The 25,438-nt window shown below is 46.9% G+C and overlaps 1 protein-coding gene across 2 annotated transcripts in view; it reads left to right on the top strand.

Annotated features, from left to right (window-relative positions):
- LOC142586044 (toll-like receptor Tollo) overlaps nt 1-25,438 on the top strand; it is a 74,809-nt gene that overhangs the window by 848 nt on the left and 48,523 nt on the right. The window lies entirely within an intron of this gene.

The following is a 25,438-nucleotide window of genomic DNA, read 5'->3' as shown; positions in this document are numbered from 1 at the left end:
GAGTGTGAACAAAACATTTTAGTGTTGTGGTTCTTGGTCTTCTTTCAAGACGCTCATCGTTTTGAAACACCCTTCCTTATGAGGTGTGCTTTCTTGGTAGTGCTGCTTGACATGAAAAGTGATCTCTTTTGGGTGCGCCAACTGGCCCTTCATTTGACTTTCTCTCCGCTTCAGTAAGTGGTCTCTACGTTTCGCATTGTGTAGCTTGTGTCAAAATGGTGGTGGTGGTGAACTCTTTATTTCGCCCAAAAAGAGGGGACCAGTCCGAGGCACTCTGGGACACGTCTGCTGCTCCCCGCAGAGTCGTGCCTCGATGGCCCTACGGGATTCTCTCGTAATCAGCAGCCTTATTAGTTTTATTTGATCCCCAGATGTCTTATGATGTGTACGCAAACTGAGTGTTTGACGCCAAGGCTACTTCAAAAATTACGTTCGTGTGTTACACGTAGCGGTTTATTTGACCCGGGTACACTAAGTTTTACTTAACGTGGGTGCATATGAGTCCCTCCTGCGGCCCTGTTTTTTTTTTTCTCTTTCTCATTTACGTTAATTTTTCTATACTTGGAATGTTCGCTTTTCGTGCATGTGTGTTATTATTTATACGGAAATGGCTCTCCACTGTGCACAGCAGATGCTGGCGCTAATTGAGCCAACCTTCCCATCTGTGTACACTTATTAAACAACAACCAATACTCCCTTCTTTCAAAACCAGCATCATAGTCGTGACGGCTCGTGTAAGAAAGAAAAGTCCGCTTTTTCTTCTTGTCTTTTGAATGACCCTCAAGACGTGCCAAGTTTAACCATAGTAGTATTACAATTGTAATATAAACAATGCATCGCTTTTCATAAAAAAGGATTGATGGCGTAGGATGTAAGGAAAAGCTGATTTTCATAGTGGCTGCTTGTCAAGAACTTAAACTAACAGCGCAAACACCTCAGACGAGCCACAAAAGGAAGATACGACATACACTGGCGCTGACTAACAACCTATTTCTTCGTCGTCGATGCATATGTACACCTTAGGCCACACAACCACGCAGGCGCACAGATTTCATTACTGAGATCTGCCAAAGTATCTCTTACGCAAACGTAGAAATTCAAATTCAGATGGGTGCAGAGACAAAGATGTGTCGCTGACGCAATTATCACCTTGTCTTTTTATGTGGTAGGCCTCTAAGGCAAGCCGCGCATGCTCATTCTTGCTTTTGCCAAGAATCGACGTCCGATCAAGTCGCGCCTGACAATTGCTGCAAGAGTTTATATGCGCAACAAGGTGCGCTCCTCTATCTACGTTTTTGTTTACTTTTTGCGCATGTTCCCTGAGTCGCTCATTGACGCAACGCCCTATCTGGCCAACGTATGTACGTCTTACCACATGAGAGTGGAATGGCATAAACCACGCCGACAGCGCACGACACGTATGAGGCACCATGCCGAATTCGGCGTCCTCCTCTGCTCTCTCCGCAGATGCGGGAACATAGCTTTGAAAGCTTGTTAGGCGCAGAGAACGCCAAAGAAACACGATGCCTGCGAGCAACTTTCTTGAGTTGATGGGTGACCTTATGTACATAAGGGACCGCCGCAGGCCTTTGCGTTTCACGTTCGGCGGCCGGCCTTTTTGTGGTTTTTCTTCTCTGAATCAGAGTTTTAGCCACGGCAGTCAAAAGCGACATAGGGAACCCAGCTGCCATAAGTCGGCTGATCTAATTATCAAAACTTTCTTGCATCTTGTGCACACACGAACTCTTAAGAGCCAATTCCATACATGACGACACAATACCTTTTTTCACTATTTTCGAGTGCGCAGACTTAAAGGACAGAAGTTCCTTTTTCGCACGGGGTTGATACGCCCAACACACATGGCTTTCACTGAACTCAAGCTTCAGTTCCAAGAACTACAGTACACTGTTTTGTGGACTCTCGTGAGTAAACACAACACCTTGTCCATGTACCTTAAAATAATCGAAAACCTTATTGATCGTATCCTGGTAGGACGAGTCAAGCGATGAGAATGCAAAAAAATCATCGACATATCTAAACACTTTTAAAACTTTCCGCTCAATAAAAGCATGGTCTAAAGAATGGTCCACACTAGACAAAAGCATATCGACAAGAACGGGAGCAACACATGACCTAATACAAACACCGTTCCGTTGTATATACGGTTGGTCATCAAAAAGAATAAGAGTAACTCGAAGGTAATATTTTAAGGACTTAAAAAATTACCCACTGAAAGTCTGGCATGTTTCTGGAACGAGATTGCACCACTATGCTCAACACATTCATGTACCGAAGACAGGAGTTCACGCTGTGGAACTGAATAAAATAAATCTTCTACATCATAAGAAAGACCAGAAAGACTTTGCGAGTTCTCCCTACGCAAAGGACTTGTGCCGACAGATGTGAGTGCCTTGTTCAGACCTGTGTCTGCTTCGTGGGGCCATGTCAAGAGACTGCGTAAACTTTTACGCTCGGAACTGTGGCGGCAAATCCGACTTTTCAAGAACTGGCTTTGTTCTGTTTGCCATGTTGCTGACCCCGAGTGGATAGCTCTTAAGAAGTACCGATCTTATATTCGCCTTGCGGCTCTGCTCCCGGAAGCAAGGTGGAATTGCAGGTTAAAGATTTTGTGTAGATCTGGTGAAAAAATTACCCTAGAGGAAACAATAAGTGTTAAGGTACTTGGTAACGCTGTTCTGCCTGATGATGTTAACCGTTTGCGAGTGAAAGCCCCTAAGTTCTGTGTTCCTTCTAGTGTCCCTGCTCATGAACTCATAGCTATTAATATAAATGTTGCTTCCAAGGCGACTCAAGAAGTCCGTGATCGCTGCCTTCTTGAAGGTGTCGAGCGTTTGGATAAGGTAGTGCTTAAAAGACCTTCACGTTGTTCTGATGTCAGTGTTCGAAGAACGTTGTTTTTCCTAAAAGATACCGACCCCTGCCTTTTGGAAGCAGATAAAGAAGGTGGGTTTGGTGTCGTCGAGAAGGGCATCTTTAACGAGAAAGAGTTGCAGGCTGTGCTAAAAACTTTGTTCATATAAGAAAAGCGCAGTTAGGGTAAAAACAAAGTTTATTGACTTTTGTAAAAAAATTGGAACTGATGCCGCTTGCAAAAAGCATAGAGAGCAGTAGGGGCAGGTGCCTATCGGTATATTTTAACGCTGAGACCCACAAGCCAGATTTCCCATTCAGGGCCATTATTAGTGAATCTGGTTGTTGGCAGAAGAATGTGAGCCAATTCCTGCAAAAGAATTTAAAATTACTAACAGTGAACGACCCTTTCCGAACAAAGAACTCGAATGGCGTAATGCAGTTCTTGCTTGGGAATAAGAATGTGGGTTTGGTTTTCCTGTTGATATTGAAGATTGATTCTATTCAGTTCCACAGCGTGAACTCACGTCTTCGGTACATGAATGTATTGAGCATAGTGGTACGATATCGCTCCAGAATCATGCCGGACTTTCAGTTGGTAATTTCTAAGTCTTTTGGAATATTACCTTTGAGTTAATATAATTGTTTTTGATGACCAACCGTATTACGACGGAATGGTGTTTGTATTGGGTCATGTGTTACTCCCGTTCTTGTCGATATTCTTTTGTCTAGTGTGGACCATTCTTTAGACCATGCTTTTATTGAGCGGAAAGTTTTAAAAGTTTTTAGATATGTCGATGATTTTTTTTTTTGCATTCTTATCGCTTGACTCGTCCTACGAGGATACGATCAATAAGGTTTTAGATTATTTTAAGGTACATGGACAAGGTGTTGTGTTTACTCACGAGAGTCCACAAAACAGTGTACTGTAGTTCTTGGAACTGAAGCTTGAGTTCAGCGAAAGCCATGTGTGTTGGGCGTATCAACCCCGTGCGAAAAAGGAACTTCTGTCCTTTAAGTCTGCGCACTCGAAAATAGTGAAAAGAGGCATTGTGTCGTCATGTATGGAATTGGCTCTTAAGAGTTCGTGTGTGCACAAGATGCAGGAAAGTTTTGATAATCAGATCAGCCGACTTCTGGCAGCTGGGTTCCCTATGTCGCTTTTGACTGCCGTGGTGGAAGCTCTGATTCAGAGAAGAAAAACCACACAAAGGCGGGCCGCCGAACGTGAAACGCGAAGGCCTGCGGCGGTCCTTTATGTGCATAAGGTCACCCATCAACTCAAGAAAGTTGCTTGCAGGCATCGTGTTTCTTTGGCGTTCTCTGCGCCTAACAAGCTTTCAAAGCTATGCTCCCGCACCTGCGGAGGGAGCAGAGGAGGATGCCGAATTCGGCATGGCGCCTCCTACGTGTCGTGCGCCGTCGGCGTGGTTTATGCCATTCCACTCTCATGTGGCAAGACGTACGTTGGCCAGACAGGGCGTCGCGTCAATGTGCGACACAGGGAGCATGCGCAAAAAGTAAACAAAAACGTAGATAGAGGAGCGCACCTTGTTGCGCATATAAACTGTTGCAGCAATCCGCCTCTTTCATTTTCCTGTGCTGCCCTCTGCTGCACGCCGCTGAAAACGTTTTGGAAGGGTCCCGGGGCTCTCGCCGGTTGATTTGTGCACGTGCGCCCACGTTGAGTGCGCGTTGGTTGTTCGTTTCGTGGATGGCGAATCATTACTAATGGCTTCTTCGGGACAGCATGTTGTTCCTGGAGCCATGTAGCACTCACTGACTACTGGTTGAGCAGGCCTGTGTGCGCTGTTCTGCAAACAGAGCGGCCGATAAGGGCACACTGAGTTCCGTTTGGCGGCACGGCTGCCTTGGGATTTGTCGCTGATTTCTGCACTTGGACATCACTTTTCGTATTCTTTTTACTGATTATTTAGATATTTCGCATATTCAAAAAGTCTTCGAGCGCAACCTTCTGCGTCGGATTTATTAAAAAGGGTGCACTTGTTTACATCGATATCTACAGCCGCAGGTCGTTGTCATCGTCAAATATTCTGGAAAAGGTCCATCGTTGATATGAAACAGTGCCAAAATGTAGCAAAACATGCATATCTGCGCATATGTGCCATGTTGTTACGCCATGAGTCGAGTCAGTATGAGCGGCAGAACCACTTAAACAACGGCAACTGTGATACAGATAAATATATTACGGGCTGTTAATTAATTCATTCTCGCTTTTCTTTATCTCCATCATACTTACAGTTTTAGCGTGCCATAGAGCATTATTAGAGAAAACAGTGCTCGCATAAGTGCTCATACGTAGGCCATGCTGTTCTCTCACGAAAACGCGCGGATGCCATCGCTCACACGGCGTTGGTATAAATGAGCGAGGCGGTTGTTTATGCTGCTGTATACCGAATACACCGTCTCTTGTTTGCCACGTGACGCAGAGGCAAACAGTGCATCTCTGAAATTGAGAAATATGTCGGCAAAGCAACACGTGCAGGCCCACCCATTTACGTAGCGTATGCGGCCAACAGCCTACATGTACGGTGACGTACAGATGTTGGCACAGCGCTGTGTCGCCGCTCACCGGTTATTGTGTACGCGCCGTGCGAAGTGAAGTGTAGCTGATTTCAAATCGCTAAGTCCAGAATTGAACTATAAAAGCAGTTTCGTTCGACCTAACTGCTCACATTTCAGTTCAGGTCCGCCGGTAGCGAGTGCACGAACTCGACGGCGCCAGGTTAACCTTCGCTGAACAGGATGGACATTGGCTCAACCTTCGTGGGCATGGCTTGAGAGGGTTAAAGCTTGTGCATTTCAACTTGGCAGGCGTGCTTGACCCATTTTGAGCACGATTAATTATATATGGAAGTGAAGACGCTGTTTCTATTGTGTTGTCGGTTCGACGGCCGATCGCGCGGGGTTCGGTCGAACGATGGTCGGCACGTTGATTTTGCCGGTGCCTTCGACAAGAACACCTGTCGCAGTACAAACCGCGCTCGTCGGTTGCGTCGTTGTCAACCTGATATGATAAAAAGGTTTCAGTGACGCACAATAGTCGGTCAATCATTGGAGTGAGCGTCTTGTCGGTCTCGTATCGACCCAGTGTTGCGGGCCTTACAAGTACGTACAGTATGGAGCGCGCTGCCACCACCAGCAAGTGAGGACCGATGCTGCAAGAAGGCTTCGTCAGCAATGTGATGTACTTAAGTGTCGCCCAAGTGTAAGGCATAGTTTTTTTGTTAAATAAGCGAGTCATTCATGAAAGGCGGCAGCTACCTGGCTCACGGTGCAGTCCCGACAACTCGAACGATGCCCTGGCCGGTTTCTCTTTTAAAGTGGAGTTGCGGTCTTACGCTACGCACGTTTTCGGCACCGTACCGATGTCGAGCTACCAGTAGAGTTTCAACGCGGTACACGGCACGAGTGTTTGTAGCAGCGCGCGTCCGAGCGCTTTCTTTCTTTATTTTTTCGGGGGACTTCCCGGCGCGCGGCCACGCGCGCGACCCTTCCAAAACGTTTCGCGACTAATCCGCTAGGGCAGGGCGCATGCGCCGTAGCGCCATGAAAGAGGCGGATTGTGAGGCGCGACTTGATCGGACGTTGATTCTTGGCAAAAGCAAGAATGAGCATCTGCGGCATGCCTTAGAAGCCTACCACATAAGAAGAGAAGGCGATAATTGCATAAGTGAAACATCTTTGTCTCTGCACCCATCTCGATTTGAATTTCTACGTTTGGGTATGAGATAATTTGGCAGATCTCAGTAATGTAATCTGTGCGCCTGCGCGGTTGTGTGGCCTAAGGTTTATATAAGCATCCGCGATGAAGAAATAAAGAAGTTCTTAGTCAGCGCCAGTGTGTGTCGCATCTTTCTTTTGCGGTTCGTCTGAGGTGTTTGCGCTGTAAGTTTAAGTTCAGAATTATGTACCAACTAGGCCCAAATGAAGTTTTACTGCTTGACAAGAGCACACAGTCGTCTTTGTGCAAAGCAGTTAACAGCGATAATTACCGCGAAAGATACCATAGAAGTACACCGGAAGAATTTCAACACAATTCAAGCACCACGCCCTTTCCCTACTGAGATCAAGTCTCGCAGGGTCGTCGTTGAAAGTTTCTACAGCTCCTACCGAGGACGAGCTGTGCCCGTGCGGACATAACCTGTAAACACAAGTTCGGCTTCACTACGTGTGCATTGTCAATGTCGCACAAAGGTGATACCACATTCATTCATTCACAAAACTTTATTAGTGTCCTGAAGCCCGGTCTTTTCAGACCGAGGCCACAGAGCGGCAGGTATTTGTTTCAGCAGCCAGCTTTCCAAATTGCCTTGTCGTCTTGCCGGGGCGCCTATTGGCGAGAACTCACAATCTCGCATTTAAATCGATGCTACTCCTCAGGATAGGATAGATAAAATTTATCAAAAAAATAATCAGAATAATCACTAATGGTCGGGCCCCTGGTCCAGGGCTCCGCTAGCTCTTGCCATCTTTTCAGCTCTCTGGATCAGCTAGGGCTGGTCGTCGAGGGCCGAGCTGCACAGCAGCGCCTCCCATTGCTTCCTCGTGTGTCGTGGTGCTCTATGTTGTGTAGCGTGCACTCCCACGTAATGTGGTATGGAGTTGGCGTGGCCGCGCACCACAGGCATTCGTCCCTGTAGGCTGTGGGGTGTATGCGACGTAATATGTGTATGTTCGTGTAAGCGCCTGTCTGGAGCCTACGCCAGGCAGCGCCATCCTCTGTCTTTAGATTTCGATGGTGTGGTGGATATCGCAAGCGACTCCCACTGTGGTAGTTCACGATGGCTTAATACTCGAGGTCGACAGGGTCCGGGTCTTCTGCAGCCGGCGTGAAGCCTTGTTCACAAGCATTGTGAACAAGGCGTTTGTGGGGAAGCTGAAACGCTTTGTCTTTTAATAAGTTTACTTGGTCGGTGTACGCCTTTCTTTGTCATGTGTCATCCCGACCAGACAGTCTTCCGTCAAACTCTCGATTACATCAGTTATGTACGAATCCTCGAGCTGCTCTGTCAGCCTGCAGGTTACCCATGATGCTAGTGTGGCCCGGTATCTAGATGATGGTTTGGGTGGTGATGTTCTCAGTGTCCTTACCGAGTATTTGGGCTAGGGCTTATGCAGGATGTATTCTGATTCTTCCCTGTAGGAAGTTGCGGCAGGCTTGCTAGGAATCCGTGAAGACCGTCAGTAGTTTGTGTGCGTGTTGGCCTTCGCGGATGGCTAACGCTACTCCTCAGCTGGTCATGTCACGCGACCGCCGTGGGCTCTGGTGTGGCGCTGCTAAGCACGAAGTCGCGGAATCGAATCCCTGTCACGGTGACCGCATTTGGATGGGGGCTTATATTTAGGTTCACATTAATGAACCCCAGGGAGTGAAAATTAATTCGTAGTCCTCTATTGCGACGTGCCTCACAACCGCATCGCGGTTTTGGCACCTAAAACCCCATAATTTAATTTAAATCATGTTGCGCTCGTCACTTCCCTAAGTCCGTGTCGCCAACGGCTAAAAGTCGAAAGCCAAGATGGGGATGCTTCGTGTCTGAAAATTACCTTCAAGGGATCGGAAGAGAAGCACTCGAAAGGAAAACGTTGCTGTGCGAAGTTTCACAGAATTCCTTGCTCTGAAATGCACCGCACAAAGGCCAGCTTTCAGAATGATTGAAGCAGAAGTACACGGGCCTTCATAAGAGTTGTAGTATCGCTTTATTTTAGTGCAAGAGAAAACAGACCTTTCAACTAACCTTCCAATTGTAAATCTCCACAGTCAAGTTTTTGCTAGTACTACGGTTACGCATACTATTTTTTTCGTGTTTTTTTCTTCAAAGCCATCTTCTGAACTTGGGATATTAAGCAGTAGCATATTTGTAGCTCTTTCTTTGCATATGTTTTCTGTAGCGAAAGGGTAATTTGCATTTTCGGCCGGATGTCCGCATGCCGCTTCTCAGGAGCGGCGTTAGAGGCGTCGCACCTCGGTGGAGGTAAGACCACCGAAAACGCGACAGCATATTCACAGATCCCGGACCGCGTCTCACGCTTCCCGGCAACTAAGCGCACGTAACCGTAATCTTCACCGGGAAACGCTGGCGGCGAACGCTATGCACGAAGGTGAGCTTTCTGGTAGAATCGCGGCACCTTGCGTGGGCCGATCCCGGAGGCGGTAGTAGCCGCGCCAAAAAAAAAAAAACATTTTCAGGTTTTGGTTATTGTTTCGCACTTTTAATATTTACGTCTGACAAGGTTTTCATAAAAGGCATGTGCTGTGGGTGTTTTGTTTCACGACATTTGTTTGCGGGCTGTTATTCTCGAAATTCCGAGGAATAACTTGGTCAAGACTGTAAGCCTAGGCGTATCTACCGGGGGGTGGGGGGCACTTACCACCCTTCCTTTCGTTCCCAACTGCCAAAAGTGGGGGATGGGCAGAGTATCTCATTCCCCGCCTCCCTTTTGAAAGTGGGCACTTCTGGTTGCACGCTGGAAAGTTCAACAAAACTACAGCTGAACAACGAGGATTGTCTTTTGTGGGGGGGACGCCCGTAGCGGAGGACACGCGGCATTCGCCATACACGCTCGCGTTTGCGGAGAACGCCTGGCAGTTCCCGCCCTAATGAATTGTCAGCTTGAGCAACTTGCATCATGTCCATATTTTTAGGACCACTATATCCGTATTCGAAAACACAATCAGCTTGCTGCATTCTACCTTGGAGCGAGGGGGAGGTCCCGATAAAGTATTACAATGAGCCGCGCCCAACGATTTACGGCATGAAAAATTATCAAGCGCTAGATCTATTTAATTTCTGTCTAAAAATAGCCTGCATAGCATTGCAGTCTCGGTATCTTATCACCATCAAAAATCTATTCAAACCTTTTACAGTTATAACTGTCGAATTTCATTGTAGAACCCCGACGTATCGTAGATATTCTCGTGAAAATGACCGCGGTCGAAAGTGCAGAGCCATTTCAGTACCAATAAAACAATTGATTTAATCTGTAAGCATCGGTCACTTCTGACATTGACGATTTCATCTTCAGGCTGACTCTAAATAAGAGCTGTGCTATTACTTGTGTCTCGACAGGAATAAGAACCGTGGACATTTCGCATTTTGAAAAAATTAGGACCACTTTCTGGTGACGTGTATCAAAAATTTGCGCTGTGTTGATTGCTTATGTGCTCTGAAATCAATGACCGAATAGTCGGTTTCTCCCAACCTTTATGTCATATACACGGCATTTAGTTAATTGGTATCCTCGGTAAAATATGAGGGACACGGTGTTTCTATTTACCTGAAGTACGAAGCAGTGTTCTGAGTGACGAGTGGTATATGCTGATTCTGTGTAGGCTAATTACAGCCTTTGTAGAAAGTTACTCAATGAAGCGTTTTAGCGTGTCATACTGCCTGTAATCGAAATGTTTTCCAGACTCTGTAAATAACAGCACAAGAGACGCTTGACATTTCGTGAAAGTAGAGAGAATTTTAAACGCAATACGTTGCGATACTTTCATTTTCCTGCTTAGAATTAATGAAAGTGTTGCAGATAATTACTAAATCCCTGTTTTTCCATGTGCTTTCGTGGGTCATACGAGATCCGTAATTTGTTTCTCCAGTGTGCTGGGTGAGCTAAACAAGGCATCTTTTTTATATCTGGGGAAAAATGAGTGGCCTGGTATGGCCAATGTGAAGGCAATGTTCCAAATGGGTCGGCTAAATGTGCAATTTCGTGTAGAATATGTATGCAAGTGGTCTATAGCGTTATTAGTCTGTTTTACAAAAGGTGTAAAACTTGGACGGGTGCGAAGGCATAACTACAACTACAATTGAGGTCAAATTTCGCGAACATAAGGGGAACAATACGCCAAGTTTATGTGCAATGGTAAATGAGTGTTGAGCAAGTGCAAGGTTAACAAAATTGTAAGCAAGTCTTCGAAAGTATCACCCTTCTGCTAATAGCTAGGTTTCCCAATGTCCCAAGAGAATTGTGAGTTTCAGATACTTTTAAGGAATAGCCAGCATTTCAAGTGCAATTTGTCGGGTGGCTTTAACGTTTCTGGCTTATTTAGAACCGTTACGAATAATTATTGAACCCTCATCTCTTTTTTTCTTTTAACTTTTTTTAGGCGTGATACATTAGTTTCGCCTGGTGCCCTCACTGAAATAAAGCAGGCAGCTTCGTTATGTTTGGTGACTTAAGGAGAAGTTAATGGGTGATGTGGAGTTCAAGATAGATAGGTATTGGGGCTTTCGCAATAAATTACATATGCAAACACTCTAGAGTGTGATGAGCGTACCTAACGAGCCGGGAAGAATTGAGCCCGCTACCCTGGCAGAACTACCAATGCCGCTGAGACAAAATTTACCTAAAATTGGTGGTACACTATAGAAGCTCTCTCATCATCAGCCTGGTTACGCCCACTGCAGGGCAAAAGCCTCTCCCATACTTCTCCAACTACCCCGGTCATGTACTAATTGTGGCCATGTTATCACTGCAAACTGTTCGTATAGGAGGTTGTGCTGCATCAGGGTGGCCAATCATGCTCTGGTGAGGGAGTGCGTTACCGGTTCTGGTCACCGGGATCTGGTCACACTCCAGGCCTGTTGGCCACACTCCAAGCCTGTTTATGCAAGCATATTTAGCAAGGACGGAAGGGAGACGACAACACAATGCGCTGTTTATGCAATTTGATCAACACGCGGATTTTTTTTAATCCGGTGGAAAATTGCCGGCACCGGGATTCGAACCGCGGACCTCTTGCACGCGAGGCGGGTGTTCTTCTTCTACGCCACCGCTGCCCTAATCTCTGTGAAAAGGTAAATGCGGCTGGATCAAACACAGCCATTGTATAAAAAATTCTTATTCAAGTGTTAGAGCCTGCGATATCGCCGCTATCAGCTATGCTTCCCCGTGTCCCGACATAGTTATACTTTAGAACAGGTTTATATTTTGTGGTAAGGGATCGAAGAGGGACACGGTAACTGCAATGTGTGCCAAACTTTTTACGTTCCATGTCCAATTAGAAGCGTTGCAAGTAATTACTGAGCCGTCGTCTTTATTCCCTATTTTTAGGCGTCATAACACGTTCCGACTTGGTTTCAGCGATGTCGTCGGTAATGTAACCAGATATTTTGTTCATATTTGGCAAAAAAAAAATCGCGTTATGGGCAGTATATGTAGGTAAACATCAACGACAGGGGTCTAATTACGACATTTGCAGTGAAATACGCATGCAAGCGATCCGGAACTTTATGAATGCGAACACAGAATTTATCCCGTTTCCGTGGAGGAACTGTTAACTCAACCGATATCAAATGTAGTGGAAATTGAATGGCGGGGGGGGGGGGGGGGGGGAGTATGACACCATGGTAAATGTCGTGGCGAAGTAACCTTTATGAAATTCTGGAATTTTAAAAATTCCCAACAAGAATTGCTCGAAAGCATTACATGTGGGCAAGCTTTAAAACGGAGCTGTCGTACACATAGGGCCTACTTTTTGAAGTATACGATATCATTACAAGCAACTGACACTTTTATTGAAACTGTTCAAAAGAAATAACTTCGCTGAAATCCGGTTGCAATTCTTCAAGGTCGCACACATCTGCTCTCTTTCTTTTTCTTGTGAATATTGCAAGTAATATATGTTGATTGTACTTCGTTGCGTATAACATCGACAATATTATTATGCAAACCAGCGATACATTTATGCTGTACACTTAAACATCAAGTACAATTCGTTGTTTAATTATTACAATTTTTTGTAGCAAATTTGCACTTTTTATGTGCGCTGTACTGCTCATACTGAGCGGGACCCAGGACTTTGTGAGGCACTCATTGCTTTTGTCCCTGCATCACCTTGAGATTTGATATAGTTGCAAGAAATAAACTCATATTGAAATAATTTTTCGGGCCCCCGTGGTATATCATGTGTGATTGCTAAATAGGTCTATGTTTGTTAAATATAAATATAACTTAAAGAAGCATTTCCAGGCTCTTTCAAAGATTTCAATAGTAATTCGCAAATGCCGGGTGTTTCACGCAACTTTAACCAAGGATCTTTAAAAGGTGGTTAACCGCAGCTGAATTAAACCAACGACATTTGGTTTGCCGTCATGTGGCGCTATTATGAATATCTTTATATGCTGCTTAATTAGGTTAACTACGATCAATTATGCAAAGTTTGTAATATTGACTTAAAGGCCAAGTGCGTTTCGTTGCGTTGTAAGGTGCAGGGTTGGGGGGGGGGAATTCAGAAACGACCGATCCAATTTGTTGTGGCAACGTACATGCTGCGTAGCGATTTTTTTCAGCGTTAAAAGAAAGCCCGCGAAATGTGACATAAAAGCTGAGCTCGTGCGCTGTCGTATCGCAGCGCTCCCTCCCTCCCCACTCGAGAAATAGTTGGTACGCCATTTAATGTAAGACAAGGTATGAGCAACTTTGGTGGTAGAGTGGCGAGGTAGTATAACCCGCACACGGCATGGCATATAGCAAGACCTGGCATATAACTAAATATATAGGAGAATTTTCGCTCGATTTTGTGCGACACGGGAGGGGCGGGGGGAGACATTCGAATATTGCGCGCAGCTTAACGTTTGCTGCGACGGTCTCCTCATTCGCTACGATGAACCCCCAGCCACGGTGGTGGGCAGCGTGGTGCGCGGTGGCTTTCGCGTAGTCGAGCTGCAATGCACTAAGAACGCCTCCAATTTCACGGTCCGTGGCCACGTGAGTGAACGCTTCCCGACGGCAGACAATACTGCCAGTGAAGCACGGGGCCGAAGGAGCCAGCTGTTCTTGCGAGTGCTTCTGCCAGGAATCTTCTCGATACTTCTGCGACGGCAGAACTACGTTTCAAGCTATACAGGTTTGCTTTGCTTGCCTGGATAACGTAATGTGTGCTTTAAGTTACGCTTAACAACACCTGCAAACGGGCTAGATGGTGCATTGCAGATCGAGGGAAAATAAGCCCACGGGAAGACACACACGAACCGCCGAGAAAGACACAGCACAGGCTTAACACGGCAAGCTGGACGAGTTGGCGATTGAACATGTTGCTAGGGTAGGCAGCCCTTTCACCTTTGTAAGCGTCACTTTAGACGTGTTTACATTTTCTGTATATTTTAGTCACTTGTTTGAAAAAATAAACCAGTTGTCAGTCTGCGCCCGCATAGCGTATTTTCTTTTGTCTTTCGTCCGAGTTGCACTGCCCGCCCCTAGGAACGGCACAGGCGCTAGTTGCGCAACTCTTTTCACAGAAATCTCCGTGACAACGCTTCAATTCTCCTGCGTAGCAGCAAATCGCGAAATTCGCCAGCCTTTAAAAGATGTGTACAGCATCTGTATTACTGCTCGTCGTACTATATTCCACTTGTGATAAAACGGCCTAAGAGAACTGAATGTTGTTATTATTATCATCATGTTATTATTATATATCAAAAGACAGATATACAGAGAGAGAGAACTAGGGAGGGAGCAGGTTGGGGGGCTACCGAGAGGGGCACAAAGCGTGCTATGCGTTTTAGGAAGGAGTGGATAGAAAAAGAAAGATACGGAGAAGGGAAGAAGAAAGTAAGGCAAGAACGTACACGCAGGAGCTGACCCTTGGTCACATTGCATCTTAAGGCAGGCAGAATGCTGCGCGGCACTTACTAGCGAACAAGATTACATCTTTGCAACTAACTTATTTATTCATATGTTTGGGTGCGCCAAAGGCCCCAGATGGCATTACATGGGGCGGAGGAGAGAGCAATACAAAATCATTGTATCCTTAATAGAAACACGTTAACAAAAGAGAAAAACACAGATTGGAATTGTGTAAAAGATAAGCACCGTGGCAAAAAAGCAAGTTTAACGACACATTCAGAATGTTATTCATAGTTAAGTCAAGCGCAACGAGAGGAATATTACACAATTCTAAATGCGCATAAATAACAAGAACAAAAAAGAAAAGAAAGGCACTTCTACGAATCCCGAAAATGGTAAACACGGCATTATAGTATAAAGGTTCAGTGACACATTCAAATGTGCAGGAGCACGAAGAGCAGGAAATAAAACAAACGTTATGCAATTCTGAAGAACGCATAAACATAAAACAGCAGTTATTTGTGGAGAATATGCTCCAGAAGTTACTTGCCATTGAAAAAAAATAGCCGCTTCAGTGCGAGTGTTTTCTCCTAACGCGTCCCACTCGTTTACGGGTTGCACTGGAAGGGAACATTCCAGTGTTCGAGCAAATAGAGGTTGCACTCTATGTTCATGATCACGCCTGGACGAAATGTGACGGGCTGGTTTAATGCGATGGGTTGCAAATGCCTTGCCGTAATATAAAGAATGAAATAATCTTAAACGCGAATATTTGCGTCGGGTGTTAAGGTCAGAAGTGTTGATGCTGCTTTTTAACAATGATACCCTCACATAGGGTGATTATGAGAAAAGTATGAATCTTACCGCCTTATTCTATATTGAGTCGATGCGATTCTTTCCCAGGTCTACTCGGGCCAACATTCGATACGTATTGACAGTTCCTGGCCCAGTGATGGCCAAAGATTAACAGCGTGGTTCCAATATGAGCTGTGCCATTCTGATTGCTTGGCCGATGATGGCCTAAGATAATTCATCTTGGGTACTAGGCGCGAACACAAACAAGACACAAGGAAGGAGACGGTACAGAGCGCCTTGCGCCTTGTGTGTGTTCGTGCCTAGCACCCAAGATGAATTGCGACGAACTCGCCCAACAAGGCGTACTTTTAGGCCTAAGATAAACAGCGTGAATCGAATATTGGCTGGGCCACTGATCCAAGGCTGGCCCTGTTTGCACATGCAACAAACAGTATTAGCACTGCCATTCAAAAAGGCGCGAAATTCGTGTGGATTTGCCAACATGGGCAACTAAGCTGGCTTTCTTGGAACAACACAGGGCTTGAAATAAGCAAATGCGTTAAGCTTAAGGGACATTTAAATATGTCAATACAAACTTAAAATATGGGGCCGAAACCACAATTCGATTATGACGCGTGTCGTAGGGTGGTGGTGAAGGGAACTTTAGATTTGTACTAATCTTCCACGTTAACCCCATGCATGATACACGGCCGTTTCTGCACTTCGCCTTCACCGAAAGGGGCCCCCTAAAAAGAAAAGACAATGCACAACGTAGCAAGCAGGGGAAGTCGCAAACTAATCGCTGCTTTATTGATCGTGCATGGGAACATGAGCTTTTCATAAGAAACGACGGTATTACGCATTTGCCTGCGCATTATATATGTTGCGTATGCGCTCCTACGCTTTGGATCGAGCATCAGGATTCTGAGGAGAATCGAGAATAACAGCGCCACAGAGCTAATGGAACCATTTTATATTGCATCGAGATGGAGCGTATATGTATTAGTGAAACTTCTGTTTCTTTGTTTAACATGCACGACATGTTGCGGTGACAACTCGCCTACCTCAATAAAGCCAAGTGCATTCGTTCTGATAATCGCTTTCTGCCGCTGTTTTCTCCCGCACACAATTCCATATGTGCTTTTAGTTTTGTGTCCTTGTGCTCTGACCTTATTTTCTACGTGAACAGTCTCCTTTTGGGCGTTGATGTGGAACTGAATCCTAAGCCTAACAAGGGTGAAGATTGCCCGGCGCCTGATACTCGTTTGCGAAGCTCGTCCACAGCCGATGACGCGGGTAAATCGGATGGCACGGGTGCTGATTTGCCTTCAGTTACTCAAATGCTTGCAGAATTATTTAAGGGTGAGAAACGTATATCACAAGAAGTCGCAGGCATCAGGGACTTCCATCAGGTTGTTAATTCAAGGTTTGATGGCTCAGAAACGCGGGTCTCCGCTTTAGAATCTCCCCCGACACACACTTCATTCTACAATAAGCAATGGTAACATAAGTAGCTGAGTTCACCAGCTACAAATAGAAATCAACCAAGTTGTCTTCCGTAATGATGATTTAGAAAATCGATCTCACCGCAACAACTTGCTGCTGCATGGCTTCACTGCGACAGTTGATGAAACCCACGATCTTCTGTTGTCTAAAATTTCCTCGTGGTTGAAAGAATAGCTTGATTGCCCGAGTATTGAAAGGTGTCGCAGGAGTGGTCGAAGGCATTCCGATCGCACACGCCCCATTATTATGAAACTCCTCAACTGTCGCAACAAGATAAACGTCCTTAAAAACTGACACAAACTTAAGGGTTCTGACTTCCGTATTTCCGAGGGTTTTTCTATGCGCATACGATCAATGAGAAAGAAGATATGGGAAGCATCTAATCCCTTTCGGGATAATGCCTCCTTCGTTCACTTAAGCTTTGACCACGCACTTATTGATAGAGTTAGGTACAATTGGAATGATAATACTAACACCCTCACTAAGTTTCTTTCTCCCGGAACAAAAGCTCTTTCCAACTTCTCCACTATTACCCCCTGACGCCTCGGTAACCAACCACAAGGACACCTACGTGTATTAAATGTTGATGCCAGAAGCTTAAGTAACAAGTTTCCAAATTTTCTTTCACTGATATCCGGGAGACGCTTGGCGCGTTGAGTCGTGCGGATGTGCTCCGTATGGGCTCCCGAGTTCTTGGTCTTTTCCGAGTGACTTTCTGTACCAGAAGACCGGGACCTTCTGCGAAAAGGTCACAGAAAGTGCCTGGAACCCTGCCGCTGTTTTTCGAGGCCCGCAATACCACTTTTGCCCATTTAGGGGCACTTTCGTTCAGCGGCCGCAACTAGTCGAGCATGGCCTACTTTAGGCGTAACGCGATTAGGGGCGCTATCGGCGTCGCCGCCGGCCCCTCGAAGTCGTCACCGACGTAGCCGCGATAGAGTGCGCCGTAGACGGAGAAATATCCCCGGAGGAACATGACGATCGAAGCCTATGGATACAGGCTGTCATCAAAGCGCATGATCGAGCTCGCCCGAAGCATGGGCACGGCAATGCCCCACGGGATGCAGCTATACATGACACCGACCGACGGACGCCACCGGCGAGGTCGTCCAGACTAATGGGGTGAACCCATCGACAAGACGCCGCCCATATAGAAAGAAGCCGCTCCCGCGTCTGCCAGAGGGCGACTACAAGATCGTACACCGGCCGAGAGGCGGACTTCGGCTCCGAGACCACACGGCCACTAACTACACTACTGTACGCCCTGTGCCTGGACATCGGAATGAACTTTGGGGAAATCAAACAACACCACCAAGTAAGGAGCAACCCTTTTAACAATTCCTTTACGGTGAGCACCCCTTCGATGGAGCGCGCAGGAAAATAAGCGGAAGTACAACGCATCAAAATCCTAGACCAAGTCTATTCGACGTGCGCCTACGTAGCGGCACCAGACACCAGAGTGTTTTAGTTGAGCGTGTTTACGCTCCGCTAAGCAGTTAAGCGGAGCGGAAGCGCGAATGCGCATGCGCCATCCGCTTAGCCGTAAGCGGGAGAGCGGAGCGAGGAACACGGTCCGCTTAGAAGCTGCCTGAGCGGAGCGTGCAGCGCAGCACTTCGGCTAGCGTTGGCGTCAGAACGGATTGGATTGGATGCAGAAAGTAAGCGCGCTGGCTAACACGTGGCGTTCCCCAACACGGCGCTTTATTTTCCATTGGATAAAATGGACCGGTAACGCATTACAAGCGCACGTCTAGATACTTCATGGAGAAATAAGTTATATATATACACACATATACGTTTTACTGTATGAGAGTGATCATAAAGTGTTTTTATATTCTTGCATTACCCTGAATTTAGCCAGGGGGCGCTGCAACCACGAAAGGTCCGCTCCGCTACGCAAAACGTATAACTAAAACGTGAAAATCGCCCGCCGCTCCGCTGTGGCTTAGCGGGGCAGCTCGGAGCGGAGCGTACCGTAAAGACGCTCAACTAAAACACTCTACCAACATCAAGGGGATAGCGTATCACGTTCTAGAAGACCAAAGCCACGCCGGGATCATGGACGACACCGTTAACGTCAACCCACAGCTAGAGATTGTGGACGCAAGAAGGATGGGCAAAATCAGCAAAAGCCCTGCTCATCACTTTCGCCAACACCAAGAGATTCCTGGACTCCATCCCATTAGGCGAAGGAATCCACAGCTGCTACCTCTTCAGACCCAAAGTGGAAGCATGCTACAACTGTAGATGACCGGGACATCGCTCGAACATGTGCCCAGAAGAACGAAGAAACCTCTGTTACAGGTGCGGCGAAGAGCATCCAATCCAAGGTGAACCCACGTGTACGACGAGGTGCATCCTGTGCAAGGGAGAACATTTCACGGGATCCAACCAATGCAAGATCACATATGAGAGACCGACCGCCAAGGGAAACAAGAAACGGAATGGCAAGCCTCAAGTGGAATTTCAGCGACCAGAGAGGCGGGGAGCGCAACCTGCGCACCCGAAACAGCAGCAGCAACAGCGAGGCATAAGCAGATCGAGAAACCGAGCCCAGGGTAACGACCGAGGAAAACGAGACCGCTCAGAGTCTTACCCGGCGCTACCGAACGCCTGGCGGGAAGGAGCACCACATCATGCGAGCGGGACGCCGCAATCCTCCCGCGAGAGTAATGAAATTAAAGAACTTAAAGCAATCATACAAAAACAGGAAAGAATCATTCAGGAACTAGTGAAGGCAATAGCGCAACAGCAGCAAGCAAGTAAAACACATATTGCTCAGCAACCCGCGATCTTAACACAGGAACCGCAGAGGGCCTCCCTCGCCCCGTTAAACGCATCCTCGAGGGCACGCTCACCTGCAAGAGGGCCACTGGCAAAAAATAGGTTGATGGTAAGACTGCAAAATCACGACAAACGGAATCGCGAAGAAGTAGTGGGCCTATTAAGAACAGTGGCAACTAGATTAGACAAAATTGAGGAAAGGCAACACAATATTGAAGCAAACATAGAAGCATGCTTCACAGCTATCAGAAACGAGACCTGAAAACAATATAACACCTTAGCAGAACAAGAAAGAGTCCTTACAAACGCAGCAAAGACTACAAACGAGCTATAGTACGGAAACATGACAAGCAACTGGTTAAAGTGATGGGCAAACTCTTTTCGGCCCCAGGACCCATGGCCTCCACCACAGCGCAATCCATCTCCCTCCCTAAAGCCAATCATGGGGAAGGGCCAGACGGAGATAAGAATATGGCGATGTAACTGTAGGAGCTTCCGCGGAAAGCGGGAGAACCTAGAGCTCCACATTCAAAACATTGAAAAAAAAATCCCAAATGTCATAGCCCTACAAGCAACCGAGAAAAAAAGTAAAGGTTCGGGATTATAAAACATATGAAAACTGCAAGGAAGAAATACTACTCACGGCCTTCTTGGTCCATAGAAAACTAACGGCAATAGAGCACAAATTAAATCGAACGGTGCAGACTGCCTGCTGATAGAGGTCGCACCGCTAAAAGGAAGCGAGGCCCCGCTCTTCATTCTAAACATATATAGCACCCCCAAGGCGGAATCCTCCTCCACTATAAAAGCCATGAACGAAGACAGAAAAATCAGTAATACGAATCCCTTAATAATAGTCGGAGATATTAACGCACAACACATGGCATGGGGTTACAGAACAAATTTAAAGAAAGGAACTAGCCTCTGGCAGCATGTTCAAGATGAAGGATACAAGCCCTGGTGCCTGTATGCAGATCCGCTGGTGCCAACTAGGATAGGAAACTGTGCAAGCCAGCACATGCCCTGACATGACCCTATCCAAAAACATAGTAGATGCACAGTGGCACAACACGAACGAAAACCTAGGGAGCGACCATTACATTACAGAGACCACTATACCCAGCAGTACGCTCAAGAAGGAAAGAAGGACGGTGACACGAGTGGTAGACTGGGATAATCTTCAGAGAAAGGAGACAGGTTAATGCAGATGGCAAGAAGATTGAAAACCCAAATGAATGGATTCACAAACTCTTGAAAGACGCAGAGCACACCACCAAGACGATAGAGATAGAAGCCGAAAACAAAGCCGCTGACAGTAGGTTATTACACTTGTGGCAGGCACATAATAGCTTACAAAAAAGATGGATGAAACAGAAACATAACAGAAAACTTAGAATAGCCAAATTGGAAAGAGAAATCCGAAGTCATTCTCAAAACTTAGTAAAACAAAATGGGGACAAACATGGAATCAAATGAGTGGAAAATTGGGGCTCAAAGACACATGACACCTTCTGAGACATCTTTTAGACCCAGAAAACAGCAGAGCCGCTCACCACAGGGATGTAGCACGCATACATGCAAGCCCACTTAATGACGAAGAAATGATAACGGAATTACAAAACCGATACCTATGCACAACGAAAAACCTGAGGCTAGAGACACGCTCTCCAGGCCGACCTCTCCTCCTTTCTCTCCATTAAAATCTACTCCTCCTCCTGACGCTTCCCAACTAAGCGGCGACCCCAACCCTGAACTTGACGAAAACATGACGGTAGCAGAGGTAAAGGCGGCCATGCAGAAACTTAGAACATCCTCCGCTCCAGGAGCAAATGGGGTGACGAACAAAATACTAAGAAATCTAGACGAGGACTCTATTCAAGGGATCACGGAGTACTTTACCAAGTGCTGGAAGTATAGATGCCTGCCAGAGACGTGGAAAGACGCCAAGAGAGAGACAAAAGGGAAGGAAAGACAGGGAGGTTAGCCAGTGTAAATACTGGCTGGCTACCCTGCGCTGGGGAATGGGGTAAAGGAAATAGAAGGAGAAGCAAGAGAGAAAAAAAACAAGCAGAATGCACACAGTAACGCGATGTTACGCACAACAATAGTCAAAGGCGTTCGCACAATTCACATGTCCTTAAGAACTTGAGCAAAGCCCTTAAGGCCTTGAGTGCCGAAACCCGTCTGGACCAGTGTCCTAGAACTTTCTCTTCTGTGAAGGGGCGATTGTCCAGTTTTTCGAGCACGGTCACGAGCACTTTTCTTTGCACATTGTAACGTGGACAGTCACGGAGGAGGTGCGCGATCGTCTCTTCGCAGCCGCAGGTACGTGTCGCAAGCAAGGCTATCGGCCATTCCAGTGCGGAAGGAACAGGAGTTCGTGAATGCCACGCCGAGCCATAGGCGGCACGGCAGTGTTGCTTCCGCTCGTGGCAACCCTGGAGGAAGACGGAGTTGCAAACTTGGATCCAATCTGTGAAGACGTGTGTTCGTGAATTCACTGGTGTTCCACAGAGTTAGCGTAAGCTCGCGTGCTAGGGAGCGAAGACTTGTGGCTGCATCTGTTCTTGACAGCGGTGTGGGTACAATCTGGACACCATCATGGGCCGACCGGGCAGCGTCATCCGCACTGTCATTTCCCGAAATTCCGCAGTGACCCGGTATCCACTGGTAGATAATGTTGTGCCCCTTGTCGATTGCGTAATGGTGGAGTAGTCGGATGTCTGCGACTAATTGCACATTTGGTCCGTGGTTGAAAGGGGACAGCAGACACTGGAGAGCTGCCTTTAAATCACAAAAGATGGACCATGAATGTGGTGATTTGGGACCTATAAACTCCAGAGCAGCACGGATAGCTGCGAGTTCTGCAGCCGACGATGATGTAACGTGAGACGTCTTGAATTTGATAGTGACAGATTGAGCGGGAAGTACCACTGCTCCAGCTGAACTTTTAGAGAAGACAGAACCGTCCGCGTAAACGTGGGTGCGTTCGTTGTGTTTTTCATGTAACAATGGAAGGACGGTTTGTTTGAGGGCGAAAGATGACATCTGCGTTTTCTTTTTGATGCCGGGAATAACAAGAAGGGCCTGGAGTGGATGCAGGCACCACATCGGTAGAGATGGTCGTGCTGCAGGTGTGAAGTTTGACGGTAAACTTCCGTGGTTGGCGGCAATAATTCAGTTAAACGCTGAACGAGGTCGAGTGGCTGGAAGGGAGGCGAGATGATGCTGTGGAAGACGGGCGAAGTGCCTGATGTGCACGCTTAAAGAGCCAACATGAATATACGTATTGATAGGGTGGTCATGCGCGATGGCTATTGTTGCTGCCGTTGATGCACACCTGGGAAGGCCAATACAAGTTCGCAAAGCTTGAGCTTGTACAGATTGGAGGGCTCGGAGCTTGGTCTTACCGGTCCCACCTAGTACAGGTAAGCTGTAGCGTAGGAGACCCAAGAACAGTGCATTATAGAGTTGGAGCATTGCACTCACAGACGCACCCCATGACTTTCCTGCAAGAAATCTAATCACGTCTTTTATCATCACTAGTTTCCTTTTTAGGTAAGAGACGTGAGGACTCCAGGAGAGGTCTCCGATCTATTATTATTCCTACAAAACGGTGCGTCTTCACGTAGGCAATAGGCTGTCCATTAATTCTAACGTATTGTCTCATTGCTTTGCGCGTGAAAGCGACCATAGAGCACTTCTGGGGGGACACCTCCAAACCTCGTGCTCGAAGATAGCTGGATGTTAGTGTGGCCGCTTTTTGCAGTCTGGCGCGCACCTGTGGACGCGTCGCCCCTGATGACCAAATGCATATATCGTCTGCATAGATCGACACATGGACGGATTGTGGAAGGGTATGAACCAGGTCGATTAGCACGAGGTTGAATAGAGTGGGGCTCAAGACTCCGCCTTGTGGTACTCCGTGGTAGGTGTTGTGTTGTGATGATGCACCATCCTCTGTTTGCACACCAAGGTAACTCTCATACCCAAGCCAGGCAAGAAACTCGAACTAAGCAACCTCAGACCCATATTCCTAACATCATGCTTAAGGAAGCTATTGGAGCACGTGGCGCTATCTAGATTACAAGACCACATGGACAAGCACAATCGTTTTCCGCACACGATGATAGGCTTCCGGCCCAACCTGTCTACGCAAGATATAATGCTCAGGCTTTCGGAAGTGGTAATAAACACCGAATAACACCAACACTAAAGCAATAATGGCACCGGACCTCACCAAAGCCTTCGATAATGTCACTCACAATGCCATCATGAATGCCCTCGTCTACTTAAACGTGGGAGAGAGAACATACTCGTACATCAAGGCTTTTCTAACCGATAGAACCGCTCAAATAACATTCGGAAGCATAAAGTCGGATACACTACAATTAGGAAGTAAAGGCACACCGCAGGGGTCGGTGCTGTCACCCTTTCTGTTCAACATAACCCTCATACCCATAGCCGAGCTTCTTGCCGCCATACCAAACTTGTCCTTGTCACTCTACGCAGACGTCATCACCCTCTGTACAGTCAGGGGACACTAAGCTGACATCGAGAGCGCGCCACAGACGGGAGCGAATATAATGACCGGATATGTCAGGAGAGTCGGACTAACGCTCGCCACAAAAATCTGAACTCCTAGTTAACAGACACAGGCCAAAGAAAAACGATCCCCCGGCACAATTGAATGTTAGGGCTGATGGTACAAAAGTTCCAGAAGTACAAACCTTGACAATCTTGGGAATACACACTCAAAACAGCGGGAAAAACACAACTACGCTAAACAAACTAGTCGCATGCGTTGGACAAACCAACAGGCTCATAAGACGAATAGCTAACAAACACCAGGGAATGAAAGAAACAGATTTGAGGAGGCTAGCGCAGGCATTCGTGCTCAGCCGTACAGTATATTCTGTACCCTATTTCAAACTTCAGGTGACGGAAAAGAACAAGGTTGAATGCATCATAAGACAATCATACAAGCCAGCTCTTCATCTCCCTAAGTATACATCAACAGAAAGGCTGCTAATGTTAGGCATACACAACACGCCTCCCGAGCTTGTCGAGGCGCACAGGATCGCACAGTACGACAAGCTAACAAAACACCCACTGGAAGACACATGCTAAGGACCTTGGATATCAGGCAAGAATGCATAGGGACGGATGTCGTGAAAATGCCTAGAGACATACACAAGCATTTGAGAATAAATCCAGTCCCGAAAAACATGCACCCCGAACACCACGCATAAAGGAGGAAGGCGAGAGCCAAAGCCCTCCACAGGCAATATTCTAACCATAAGGAGGCAGTCTGTGCGGACGTTGCAGCGCTCCGTGGTCACGACGCCTTTTCGATAGGCGTCGCGGACCTAAAACCAATCTCCGCCGCCTCCGTGCGGAAGGCACACGAGGCGGAGGAAGTGGCCATCGCCATCATGAGCACTGAAGCCAACACGATTTTTAGCGACTCGAAGGTAGTCCTTCGAAACTTTGCAAAAGGGAGGGTCTATAAACCCGCCAGACAAATCCTAAAATCGCAAAATTTCAACGGCAGACCCATTAGATTCATATGGGTTCCGGCCACGCGTCGCATCCAGAGAACGAGGCTGCCCACCTTAGCCTGAGGTTTAGTCAACCGGGCAGTGGGCGAGCCGGTCCTGAGGTCGGCCAGAGAGACCTTCACCTACTACTACGAGATAACATTTTATTATACAAACAACAGAAGGACGCTGCCGCCGCCGGACAAGACCTTTAATATACATCAACAAGTGGCGCGGCGGAAGCTACAAACTAACACCTTCCCCAACCCTATATATATTCCAAGGCCTGCCCAGGAGTCTACACCCCCGAATGTAAGCTCTGCGGGGTCACAAAGGCAGATTTAAAA

Source organism: Dermacentor variabilis, chromosome 6 (genome assembly GCF_050947875.1).
Source record: "Dermacentor variabilis isolate Ectoservices chromosome 6, ASM5094787v1, whole genome shotgun sequence".
NCBI lineage: Eukaryota > Metazoa > Arthropoda > Arachnida > Ixodida > Ixodidae > Dermacentor > Dermacentor variabilis.
This window is presented reverse-complemented; position numbering and strand designations above follow the sequence as displayed.